The 14446-nt window shown below is 33.3% G+C and overlaps 1 protein-coding gene across 2 annotated transcripts in view; it reads left to right on the top strand.

The window, feature by feature from the left end:
- Nucleotides 1–11102: 11102 nt before the first annotated feature.
- Nucleotides 11103–14446, top strand: part of LOC121731058 — a 273136-nt gene continuing 269792 nt past the window's right edge. The window contains exon 1 of one of the 2 annotated variants that reach the window (XM_042120377.1): nt 11103–11545. The gene's annotated coding sequence lies outside the window, so the exon portion shown is untranslated. The remainder of the gene's footprint in view (nt 11546–14446) is intronic. The other variant, XM_042120376.1, reaches the window with a different exon arrangement.

The following is a 14446-nucleotide window of genomic DNA, read 5'->3' as shown; positions in this document are numbered from 1 at the left end:
TCGCCGTCAGTCTCGAGTTGTAATAATTTACTATTATTTTTTCAACAAATGTACTTATCAATATAAAAACTTGTTTTAGGGATGTGATTATTTTTATTTTCATAGTCGTCATGTAATTTAGATTATAATGACTCAGAAATAGAGGCAAATTATGTCATAAATCAACGAGAAACTAGATAAAACTATTAAAATTAAATATTTAACCATTTGACTTGAAGTTTATAGTCTATCTAAAAGAAGGCCTTTGCATTCGTTGTGGATGATTAATACAGTATTTTCAGAGCGAAGTAACCACTCTTCAAATACTAGTGCCTGGGACATTTTTTTAAATGTCCGTATGGCTGAGTTTATCTAACTACATACATATTTTTTGCAAATTGACTTCTGTTAATATTAGAAAGTCCCAATGGACCAATACGCTGTTCTTCTGCAGTATATATTAAACGTAAAAGCCAATATAATAATCGCATATCGTGAAAAAGGTAAAATAATTTAAAATATGATGGTGTAGGTCGTAGGACGTAGGTAAGTAAATCAAAAAATTGAATACAAGTTCTAGCAATCGCGTGACCAAAGTTCGTCATACGAAAGTTGATAAACGATGTTCGCTGCTTTGCAATTACACGCATTGTTATGGTGTCGTTAAAAAGGAAAGGCCGGAAATGAGCAAAATGATCGCCTGATGGAACGCGATTCGCCCTTTGAATCTGCAAGTTGCAACACAAGACGTTACAAATTACAATCATTTTCTGCAGTTAGGCTGCCTTCACATTAAGTCGCGAGTAGTGCGGCAGCCGCGCGACCTAATGTGAAGGCAGTCTTTAGCCCGGCCGCACATTGTCCGAAATTTCTGATCAGAAACAGTTGAACGTTTGCGCTGTCTCTTACATTTTGTACTGAGCCGAGTGAGCTCGAACTCGCCGGAAGGATATTTCGGATAGTGTGCGGGGTGGCGGTCCGGCGAAATTCAACTGTTTCTGATCAGAATTCGGAAATTTGCGGTCGGGCTAAACCGATCTATACGTGCCGAGAGACGGCACAATATGATCACATCCACTATCCTTATCCTTACTTCCTTATTTAAGATTATAAATGCAAAAGTGAGTCTATCTGTGCGTCTCTCTGTTTTAACGCTTTAAGGGCTGAACTGATTTAGATAAAACTTGATATAATATGGTGATCCTTGATATATGGTGATATGGAAAAGGATAAAATATCCCTCTTAATCCCGAAAATAGCATACATTTTGGGACTTCAACTAGCTATAGTACGGGAGCCCTAGAACAATTTTTTTTTTATTACTATCATGCTAATTTTTTGTGAGTAGCTTCATTTTGATAAGAAAAACAACATTTTGATCTGCGAAAAATCTCGAAAGTGGTAGTATAACTATTAACCTACCAATATACAAAGAATCTGCTCGTTAGGATTCCGTTTTAGGGTTCTGTAATCAACAAAACTTGGTTGACTAAAACGGAACCCTAACCAGCTGATTTTTGGTATATTGGTAGGTTAAAAGTTAAATAATTTAAGAGTAACATTATCCTTGAAATAGAAAAATCCATAATATTTTAGGACCATCAAATCAAAGTATGAAATCCTTTCTATCTCTGTTAGCTACCACTTTCAAGATTTTTTGCAGATAACAATGTTGTTCGTCTTATCAAAATGAAGCTACTCACAAATAATTCGCTTGATATTAATTAAAAAAAATGTTCTAGGGCTCCCCTGACTACTAGTTACAATATTGTAATATTATTATGTTGCATATTTATTTGCATTAAGTAGCTACACTATCTTTTGAATGATTCATGCGTAGATAGTTTGATTGTTTGTGACACGGTGTAATATATTGGAACGTTTTTATACTAAGCCAGCTGGCAACTAAATTCTTACGTTTATTTCTCGATGTAAATTATATGTGACAGGTGATATGCGCATTACGCATATTATTTATAAGTATACGTAGAATGGTAGGAATACAATATGGGTTGAAAGAGACGATGGAATCTAATTGAATAATTTTTACGTATTGAGTTTTAATAAGATTTAGCATTTCCTTAATAGTCCTGAACATCAAAATAATAGACAATCAAAAATATATATAAAATAGTACCGAGCATTCACAGAACTACCTAATACATTCTAAATCTTACAAGTTCTAAAATCTAGTACTATGTAAGATTTTAAGTATCTACACCTACCTTTTCGTCGTTAATATTGCTATAAAAATTGTTATATAATAACAAATTTTAATTACATTTCAACTACTAATCTATTTTAATTACATACGATTACTAATTTAAAATAAAAAAATAAAGTATTTCTAACGTTTTAAGTGCGATTCTTAAACGTTTTTCTTTACATTTTATTCTCATATCCGTAAGATGGTAATCGCTAAAATATATTTAGTTGGGCTGGAAATAGCGATTTGTCGTCAGTCTACGTCACGACACGTCACATGTTCGGCTAAAACATCTTAGCTGTAGACCACAGCGCGCCATCCGGTCGATCCATCAGCCGACAATTCCTGAGTATTTTTATCGGAAATAATACGTCATTGTGCAAAAATATAATCTTCTTAAAGCCCAACATAATGTTTATTATGTGGGCACGACTAGCATTTAATATATAATAATATTATTGTGGTTAGTCTGTATCTAAATTTTCCGTTACGCCACTTTACGTAACAAAATAACCACTGCCACTCATCAAAATATATAGAACTTCATGTTTTTTAAATCCTTTAAAGGCCAATGTATACGCCTATACAATAAAATCCCAGAAAATGTTCAAAATCTACCTTTAAACAAATTTAAAAAAGCAGTTAAAGAACGTTTGTGTGCTAAAGCGTATTATAAAGTCAATGATTTCTTTGAGGACAGCACACCTTGGGAATAGGGTGGCTCCATGCAGGTTACTTTTCTTTTAATTTTGTTACATAGCTGTAAGCCATAACATTGTAATTTTCCATTTTTTTTTTGCAAAAGATGGCCCCGTGCGAGTTTCTTACGCCGGTTCTTCTCGGCGGGGTAGTTCCCGAACCGGTGGTAGGCAACGTAGTTTCTTCGTTCGACTTTCAAAATGTGTATCATGATACCCACTTTGAATAAAAAGATATTTTATTTTATTTATTATTTATTTTAGAGTTTGTTAAAAACACGCGGTGCTGCATTATGTATATAGTTATTCAAAATTGAACCCTATCCTATGCGATATGAGATAAATGTTATGTTGCGACTTGCGAGTAAACTTATAAAAATACAACTTACTACAGATCGACGGATTGTTAATAAAGTATTCAACACTGTTCTAGATATTGATAAAAAAGTCTAAAATAAAATTTAGAGCAAGTTAATACAGAAAGTATTGCACAACTTTTTTATTGTAAGTGAAAATAACAATAACGGAATTTCGCCTATTCTTCTCTTGGCTCTTACGTTACGACGTTATTGTATTTTATTAATAGACTGGCAAGTGGCAAATTTTTTCCCGTCCTTCCACCTCGTCTAAATGTAGACGATTATTATTATTATTATGGAAAGTTCTTTCGTCAAAATTCGATTGAAATTCTCTGATTGAAAATATCTGACAATATTTACCAATTGAATACCCACAAAACTTGATGATATACAAGTATGCTGGTAATCTTTAAGTCACTATGAACTTCTGTTGCAGCTGCAGTATTTTCTAGAACATCTTCCGAAATTTCGCCTTTCGCCTTGCTACAAGGTTAAATATCAAAATATGAAGTAGCGTCGCAACAAAGCAAACTATCATCTTTTGGGTGATAATTGTATCCACTATACTGTGTTGACAATTACTCACTAAAACATCCTTGAGCTATTTCTTTTAACACTTTTAGTCAACAAATAAAATAAAAATGCCTTCTCCATCGAATGTAAATCCTGGTTCACATCGTTAAGAATTATGACATGTCTATACTCCGTGTTTACAGTTTTCAGAGCTATTTAATGCTCTCTTGGTTTCGCAAATAAATACCGAAAATCGAGATACAACATTATATCTAAGACGAACGTTTAACTTTTTAACTAGAGTCCTACAAGTTTTGCAAATGTAGGTGAAGTGTGGGAATATTTTTTTTGATAAAAACTACAGATATTTAGAGACAATTATGGAGTAAATCCGAAATTATGTATGTCTTTCTACCGGTTTCAACTTAAACTGCTGAACCGATTGAGATTTTTTGTATCAAAACCCATTAAAACTTAGATAATAAAATGGGTATTCAGATAGTTATTATCACGAAAAAATTACATCCAGGTGATAAAGATTTCTGTAATGAATGTTATGTTATGTAGTTTGTAATAAGCTTTCCTAACAGATTTTGAAGCTTAGAAGTTACGAGCAGGAATGTAAGTAGGGGAGGGGAGGGTGCTATTTGTGTAGTCACTCGAGCGTCATGGAGACCTAGTAGGTTTTTTACATTAGGTAAAGCTGATACAAGAGCGTTTTTTATTTTAGCGGTGGGTTCAGAAACTGCAGCCATTTTAATGTTTTGAAAAAGAAAATATATTCAGAAAATTGCTGTTTTAGGTAAATTACAAAATATATATTTTAGACAACAAGGACTAAATAATTTGATTTAGTGCAAAATAAAATATCTGTGAAGCTTATTTAGTAAATTTGAAGCTTTATTTTTTTTATATTTTAAAATGTCCCAACAGGCTTATCTAACCTTTGAATCATCAGTGCTTTATATGGAAGCTTCTTTGGGGTATACTAAACATCACCTATCTTAATCTGACAGATCCGATGACATTTCAATATTAAAAAAAATATTTTTAACCCACCACGTGAGAAATCTGATTTCTATACCATGATAACTAAACACATGTTGGAAGCCTATACATTATACAAGCTTAATCTGACACGCTCGAGCTTGTCCCGAAATCCCGTCTTCCCCTCCCCAACTATAATCAGTATTAATTAATTAATTATATTCCGTATTTAATATTAATAAAATATAAACTAATATTACACATTTTAATATCCATAATTTGTATGAATTTTTATGTACATTGAACGTGTACGCTGTCTGCACATAATAATATTATGTTGTAAACTACCGGATGTGTTGCTTTTCCGAGGACATCAGCCTATCATTTGTATGTCATAAAATAGTAAACAACATCGCCTTCCTATCAACATTATTAAAATGTAGTATACTAAATACGTATTCGACATTGAACATAATATCACAGCGCTTAGTCAAAATGCATTCGCTAGTATTCATTAAGCAAACGTAATTCATTAATTAAACGAAATTTGTATGCATTTGACAGATTTGCAAGACGCACGCAACTGAAATTTATTCTGTCAATTCAGTACAAATTTAGAAACGCATCTATGCGTCGCGTTGCGGTCTGAATTGACCCTTACACGACGTCAAAATTGTATGGGACTTCACTACGCATCACGTGTATGGCTGTTAAAGGGCCCATTCACGGCAGGACTGCACGGCAGTCCTGCATTGAATGGGCCTCACTGATTGGTTCACACTCGGTGTTGTCGGCCGGAAGCACCGAGTGTGAACCAATCAGTGAGGCCCATTCACTGCAGGACTGCCGTGCAGTCCTGCCGTGAATGGACCCTTTTATTGCAATGCGTTATGTCAAGTCACAAACATTTTTGACAAATCAGTCTGCTTTATTTTCAGTTATGACTTATGAGTTAAACCTTGTAAAACCTTGCTTCCTCCGATGTTGAGAATGACCAGTATGAATGCGGCACGGTAATTACTTTCCTTTGGACGATCCGTTTGCTCATTTACCCCTACTTTTATAGCAAAGGTAGTTCTTTTTTTCTATGTTTTGATGTTAGGGTTATATAACAAAGAAGATAGCTCTTTTTTCTCGTCTGTAAAAAAGAATAAGTCGGTAAATCTCAACCGAGCGAGTGTGTTAGATAATTAATTTTTCTCAAACAGCTCGTCTTTATAATAAAGAGGGCAAAGATTTGACGTAGGAGTGAACATCAAAAGAAAGATAAGCGCTCTCTAGTGAGGCCATGGATGTCACTCATCTTCGATTATGTGATGTTTTAAGAACGGGGCGTTATAAAGAATTAACTATACTCCACTCGGGCTAACTTGTCGCTAGCGGTCATTGACTCCCTGTCAAAAACTTGTCATTTTCCATATAAAGCCACGATAAACAATATCTGACACTTCATTGTCAATCGCGGTTTATATGGAAAATGACAAGTTATTGACAGGAAGTCAATGACCGCTAGCGACAAGTTAGCCCGAGAGGAGTATAGTCTATTGTCTGTTAATTCATAACTAGCTATTTGACCGAGCTTTGCTCGGTAAGTATTCGATAAAACACGAATAAAATGACATTTTCTAAAAATGATTCCTAGCTAGATCGATTTATTGTCCCCGAAACCCCCTATATACTAAATTTCATAAAATCGTTGGAGACGATTCCGAGATCCCAATTATATATTACATACAAGAATTGCTCGTTTAAAGATATAATTGACGTTATATATCAAGATTTTGGTTGAGTCATTGTTTTATGATTCCTGAACTGTACCTTGATTTAACTATTTGATGCAACATTCAAAGACAATAATAGACAGGTAATTATTGTCAGAATTACATAATGTAGGATATAACCGCCTCCTCTTTAAAGTCAGTAAAATTAAATCTTGCGTTTTTCCAGTTCCCGGTAACATAATTGCTTTGTTGATGATAAGAAGAAGGAATCCTTATAACACTTTTATCCAACTTCATAAAACGAGCAAAGTATACTATTCACTTTAATTGTCTCCTGGAGCACACGCTCTTTTCGTTTCTGGGGACACATTGTAATCCAATTTAACCCAAGTGTATTTTAAAATTTCATGTCGCGAAAAATCCCCATTAGAATATAACAAAATTTTCTTTCAGCTGAAAAGCTTTTCACAAAATATGCCAGGAGTACAACCTATTATATAAGACAATGGGAGAATTAATAGTAATTTTCTACCTTATTTAATTTAGAGCAGACGGACAAACGATTAATAGAATTACGTTTTTAATAAGGGCAATGTCGTAATTATTTATTATGTTGATGTTTCGTGCAACTTACCGTTTATGACCTGGATTGTAAGGTAACATATGTGCACACTATTAAAAAATACATTGCAAATAATAACATTTGCTCAGTAACTAATACATAATAATTTACCGATCTATATAAAAAAAAAGGTGAACACTAAAAATAGATTATTTGGAACCTTCTAATGTGATATGGAGGATGTCTTTAACAATTTTTATATACGATTGTAGCTTATCAAAAATGTCAAAATTTTTATTTGGTTTGAATAATTATTGTATTGGCGAGCCATGCGTGTTAAAGGGTTGAAATAGGATATATTATTTTTGTAGACTTGCAAGGCAAACAGGTTTATGTTATTTGCTCTACGAGCACTAAATTTTATATTGAAGTTAATATGCGAGAGTAAGTTAGGAGAATCTAATAAATTATGTATAATTTTATAGAAGTAAAGAAGATCAGCAAAGATGCGCCTATTCTCAAGAGTCTGTATTTTGAGATTAACTAGCCTATCATGATAATTTAAATTGGAACGTCCGGGGTTATAACAGTAGAAAAGAACCTTGACAAATTTCCTTTGTACACGCTCAATGTCCTCTACGTGAACTTTATAATTTTGAGACCATACGGGGCTCCCGTACTCTAAGATACTCGTAGTCCTAACGAGAGTGGAGAATAGATATAGAGTATTGTTAGGTTTTTTGAAATCTTTAGTTGTCCTTAAGACAAATCCTTGAATTTGGTTTGCTTTGCGTATAATGTGTTCATAATGAATACGAAAGGAAAGTTTCTCGTCAAAATACACACCCAAATCTTTAACAACTTGAACGCGGGTAAGCGCTAGACCATCAATTCTATATATCCAGTTAATTTTATTACGTTTTTGAGTGAATGAGATAACAGAGCACTTACCAACGTTCAAGTACATACGATTTGCTTTACACCAATCTGATATTTCGTCAATGTCTCGCTGAAGGGCCAAGCAATCTTCATTTTTAGCTATCAAGTTGAAAATCTTAAGGTCATCTGCGTACAATAGACAATTACAAGACAGTTCTAGTATTAAATCGTTTATAAAAATCACGAATAATAGAGGCCCCAGGTGGGAACCTTGGGGTACTCCCGATGTAACATTGGCTGGTGAGGAAATGAAACCCTTCAACGCTACCAGTTGATTCCTATTCTTTAGATAAGAGCATATCCATCTATACAGGTTCCCATGAATACCATGAGATGCTAATTTACGACAAAGTAGGTGATGATTTACTTTATCAAAGGCCTTCGTAAAATCAGTGTATACAGCATCTACTTGGCTACCAATAGAAAATATTAGGGTATCTTGTTAGGACCATATTGTGTTTGAAAATAGTATGACAAATCAGTTAAAGCTTTATTCTACAACAGTCCCAGCACAAACAATTGAAATAATAAACATTATTGAATGAAAATTCAGGCGCCACGTCATATTTTCACGCTGTTTTTGTTCATTGATCATTTATTTTTGTTAATAGTATAATTATTGTATGTATGTAATTTTTAACGCATCAGCGCTTATTTTGTGACCAGCTTTTGTGCGGATTAGTATAATAAGAGTATTAAATAGGGAATCGAATACGTCACATTTGATCCCCTATTATGAGTTGAATTTTGTGAAATCCTTTCTTAATGGATGTCAACTAAATAAGGAAAATACGTGTGAGAAATTTCAAGTTCTCAGCTCTGGTCTATACGCTGATATAATAATATCAGCTAATCATCAACCCTCTTATTATTAAAAATAAGTAACCTAAGTATTTTACAAAGTGTGTTCAGGTTATAAAAAAATTTAGGGACATAATGGAAAAACAAAGCCATGGCCCATGACCAGTAATGGAATAAAATTTTCTCTGAAAATGTTAGAGACCTATATTCTGTTTTTTTTAAATATATTTTTTCATATAGAATTTCCATTACATGATTTTAAATGGACTCAACGAATTCGCAGTATTTTTAGGAAAATTGTCCATTCATACATTATGGATTTCATTGATTTTAAATTTTATATTTGAATAAAATATTAGTAGATACCTTTAAAACATTAATCTTACATACTTAGGTACTTTTATTATTGGTATAAATAAAAATGTATTTTAAATTTTGTTACTCTCGCTAAAACTTGAGAACGGCTAAACCGATTTGGCTAATTTCAGTATTGAAATATTTGCGATAGCCCAGGGAAGGTTTATATTAGGAGAGAAGTGAATAGTGATACGATGATCACTGGGTCATCTAGTTAGTAAAAAAATATATCCACAGCCGAACATAAAACCTCCTCCTTTTTGGAAGTCGGTTAAAAGTCACGAAAACTCTAGTACAGCTTCACTATGCAACATTAAGGGCCTATTTCACCACTTCCTGATAAATGCCGGATAGGCTATCCACCACTTAACTTGACAGAAAGAGTATGGAGAATCTGTCAAATAAGTTGTGGATCCCTTTTGGCACTTTATCAGGAAGTGGTGATACAGGCCCTAAGGCTAAGAACTCACGGCCTTTTCGTCCACGCCCGCCACGGTTGCGGAGCTGCGGTTTTATTTCAGAACTACACGACCTCTGTGGCTCAGTGGTTGAGAGCGTGGTCATCATTCAAGCCGGGGGTTACAACTCCACCGACGGAACAAAAAGTTTTCAACGTTCCTGGGTCATAGATGTGCATTAAAATATTATGTGAATCATCTTATATATAAAATTCTCGTGTCACAATGTTAGTTACCGTACGTCCTCCAAAACGGCTTTACTGATTTTTAACAAATTTTACATGTATATTTAGTAGGTCTGAGAATCGGCTACTGGGTACTTTTTATATTGATAAGTTCATTTGTTGAATAAATAATAGTAAATTATTACAACTCGAGACCGACGGCGACCATTTTTTGTGCGACGGGATAGCGATGGACGTTGCCATGGTGACGACATACTTATTAAGAATTTAGTTTGGTATTATTTTTAGCAATATTTTGCGAAATAAACCTCTACCTTTAAGTAAATGAGTGATGCTATGGATTACCGCAAAGTGACGCCTGATTCTAATAAAAATATTTAAATACTTATTTAGTCACTTCAATAAAATATAATATGGGCGAAATCAATAATGTTTTTTTTTTATAAAATATCCCTGGGCGTAATGATTTAGATGGCAAAACAACGTTTTCCGGGACAGCTAGTAATATAATAAAAATCTTAAATATGTGTATCTATAGTATCGCAAGTCTTTCAGGTACCGCGTACTTAGCACGGGGCCAGACTAACGGGGCGTCCATTATAAAATTACCTCGAAACATAATAATATTATAATAAATTAATTATAATTATTATGAAACCTGCTGCATTAAAGTGGAAAAGTGCATCGCATATTTATGGCGAGCTCTTGATGCTCCATTAATAATTAATTATCACAAAGGAAAACGTTATTTCATAAGCCATTGAGTTCTTTTGGTGGTTTATTATTAACTTGAAAGCACATTATAGATTATAGTTTATTATTTCTGTTTTTCATTCATAAGGATTAGAGCAATATTTGTAATAAAAATATCATAATATAGATGTTACCTTAAAAGAACGTAATATTAATTTTTCGTATCATTAGGATGATCGTGCAATAATATTATTTAAGTTTTATAATAATAGTAGATCCATTAAATATACTGATCAAGTGTGAGTTTTACGGAAGTATTTTAATAGACATTAAAATTGTTGTTAGCAATATTATGTTCATAAATTAATGTTGTTGTACATTAAAAGTATAATATTACATAATTTATATTAAATATTTGGATTTCAATCTTACATTAATTTTTGCGCATAGAACCCAAAAAAAGTTTGAACGCTTTAATTTACAGCTTATGCCAACATTATCGTTACTACATATAGGTAACCAAAAATAATCGAAAAGGGCATAAATCCCCAAATGACGTGAAATATACAAAAATCCAGGTGCAAAAGATTAAAATATGTAGATTATGTCGATTGAGGTGAAGTGCATACGAGGGTTGGCTCGGGCTTGGCTCAGTCCCTTCTCGTCGGTCGGCCGAAGCGCACCGTTCGGCGCCCACTACCGCGCCCATTCGGACTACGAACGAAACCCGAACTTAGAACCTAGCTCCCTAACCCGTATACGAAATGACCCTAACCCTCTCGACCAAATTATAAGTTTCGAATTTTTATCAAAATGTATCCGACAGGAAAATTACACCGAAATTATACACATAAGAAACGACTGAAATTTTCTACCTACCTTTGAGATACCCTATACCTTTGTAAACGTTTACAAACATTTTTGGACATTGTTTTACTCCTCCTTCGTAGCGATAAGCCCGACCAAAGCTTCGTAGAGTGTAGTGGACTTAGTGTTAAAACTAAAGTGGTAACTTTGTTTGTTCTACGTGAACTAGTTTATAAATGTGTTTTAGTGCTTAGTGTGTTACCTTAAGGACCATTACTTGGTAAGTTTTTTCAATCTACCTACTTTTTAGGTTAAGTTATTTTTATAAGAAATTCTAACCAAAAACCAAAACACTCTGGGTTAATTTTATATTTATAAAACGTAAGCTTTGAAATATGTCTATAAGTTTTGAAAAGAAGTCACCTTAGATATATTTTTTCTTAATGATTTTAATAACATGAACTATTTACCTTTCTTTTTGTATAGCAATCCCATTTTAAATGTACAAACATAATATACAAATAAAACTACGTTTTCATGTTACAAAAATACAGCATAGCAATTAAGAATTTTAAAAACCTAGTTTTAAACTTCGCTGTTACTGGTTACAAGCATGAAAGTATATTTAAATAACAGTTCACGCTTGAATTTGGCTCGCAGTGAGGACATTTTCAAGTTTCCACGGAGCCAACATTCGCAAACAATTCTTGAACAATTTAAATATTTATAAACTTCTCAACCTACTTATCCCCGAATTACGCAGGGCCATTAATTATGCACGACTCTGCTCCTATTATATAATTATCTGGGATTTAAATACTATATTATGTTTCTTAAAAACAAACCGATTATAAATAAATGAAATAGTTGTGCAAGAGTATTGTATAAAAAAATATTTAAATGTTTATTGAAACTTCAAAAGAATTATTGATATTTTTTGCTACTGTGTATCTAAATGTATTATCATAATATAAGAATATCGTTTAACCATGTCTAGTTTGACCTTACACAAAATTAAGTCATATATCTTAGTGAAAGCCAACAATTCCTGTAGGAATGCTATGAAATAGAGTTTAATAGAGACACAGGCAAACACCGTAGTTTAACTCCAGTTTTTTATATCAATATTTTATCTAACAATATAATATTTAACTAGTTAACGCATTCATTGTCAACTCGTTAAAGCGAATTGTACTCGTATATATTAAGACAAAAGTAGACAAACATTTCGACGGCAATTATTGATAATATATACGCGTGCTATGATATTATAATTCATAGCTTATCAATGTCGAATCTTATAGGTTTGTCATTTCTGCCATGGCTGTCGTATACACTGTAGGACATGACTGAATGCTTTACCTCAACTAAAGGTAGCTATGATGTTTTAATTAGTTAGAGAGGGAAATTATAACAATAAAATTATTTGATGGCCTAATTTAATCAATAATTAAATCGACACGTTGTCAAACTAGTCATTAAATTACTGAGCGCGGGCGTAAGACCTTTTGAATAGACAACCACGGAAGAAAACAATAACTTTACTAATCTAGTGCAAGCATTCGGGAGATGTGACATCACTCGCACTTTGCCATTTATTTTAGGCGATAATTACTGTATACTGCTAGTATATTGCTAGGCCATCAGCATGTCCAAGATATACGTATATATAGATGTCGTATACGAATGGTGCCAAGTCCAATGACATCGCGGGTATTTTTATAGTTTCACAATGCCAAACGCTTATTATTTAGCTCAATTATCGACAAAAAACAAATTAGAGCAAACCTATTCGAGCGAATTCCTAGGGCAATGTTTTAATAAATCTTAGTATAAAGTGATTAACATCAAGACGTATGATCAGGGTAAAAAGTTAAATAAGTATAAATTAAAGAATTTATCAAAATGCCGAAATTTTCCAATAATGAACGAGTTCACGATAATAAAAAATGTCTAAAAAACTCTTGATCATAAAAAAACACACGATGCCACAGACAGACACGTCGTCAAAGTTATAACACCGATCTATTTTGTCGGGTTAAGGTGACGCCGCGTTAAAGTAAAAAACCGTGTTGGATATGTTCTCTTTTAGAAAACAAGTAATCTAAAGATTACTTGTTTTCTAAAAGAGGCCGGCCCGGCTTCTCATAGAAAACAAGCAATGGAACAGCAAAAAATGGAAAGGGCGTATGCGACAAAATGGTTTTTGTCGCGTAATATAAAAACCATAAATACATTTTATATAAGCTATGGGCAATTTAAAGTGTATGCTTGAACCTTATATCACTCTCCTCTGTTGGCAAAATAGGAATCCCTTTTTTTACAGACGTCTTTTTGATTGATTATTCTGTGTTATAAAAGTTGACCAATCGTGTTATGCTATGGGTAATTCAAAGACAAGGACATGATGAATACTGACAATGAACTTTAATTTCTTAGCTTTAGTCATTGCTGAGGAAAATCGATATCGCTACAGCCAAATTATCAAGGCGTCGCCTTAATATGGTTTAGTATAAGTCTTAATAATTATTAAATTACAATACGAATTACAAAAAATATTATCACTTAGGCCGTAGGCGTGCGGTCGCTTTCAGAGACATTTAGTCTTATATCTTTAAACGAGCAATTCTTGTATTTATATAATTATACTAGCTGTTGCCCGCGACTTCGTCCGCGTGGACCTTAGTTTATAGTTGTTCTCGTACATCGATTGAGTCGTTTACGCGCAAATCGCATACGCAAAAAAGTATATTGTGTGGGGATTTTTCCGGAACAAAAAACATTCCTTGTCCCAGATTCAAATTAAGTAGTATTTCCAATCTCCATGCCAAATTTCATCAAAATAGATTAAATAGTTTAGGCAAGAATCATTTAAAAAGTTTATTGTGCGGGAACCCTATATTTTCCGGGATAAAAAGTATCCCTTGTCCTTTCCCGAGACTGAAAGTATTGCCATATCAAATTTCATCAAAATAGATTGAATAGTTTAGGCGATAATCATAAAAGTTCTTTGTGCGGGAACCGTACATTTTCCGGGACAAAATTAGCATTCCTTATCCTTTCCCGAGACTCAAAGTATCTCCATACCAAATTGCATCAAAATAGATTGAATAGTTTACGCACAAATCATAAAAGTATATTGTGCAGTAACCGTACATTTTTCCGGAACAAAATGTATCCT

This window comes from Aricia agestis, chromosome 10 (genome assembly GCF_905147365.1).
Source record: "Aricia agestis chromosome 10, ilAriAges1.1, whole genome shotgun sequence".
NCBI lineage: Eukaryota > Metazoa > Arthropoda > Insecta > Lepidoptera > Lycaenidae > Aricia > Aricia agestis.
This window is presented reverse-complemented; position numbering and strand designations above follow the sequence as displayed.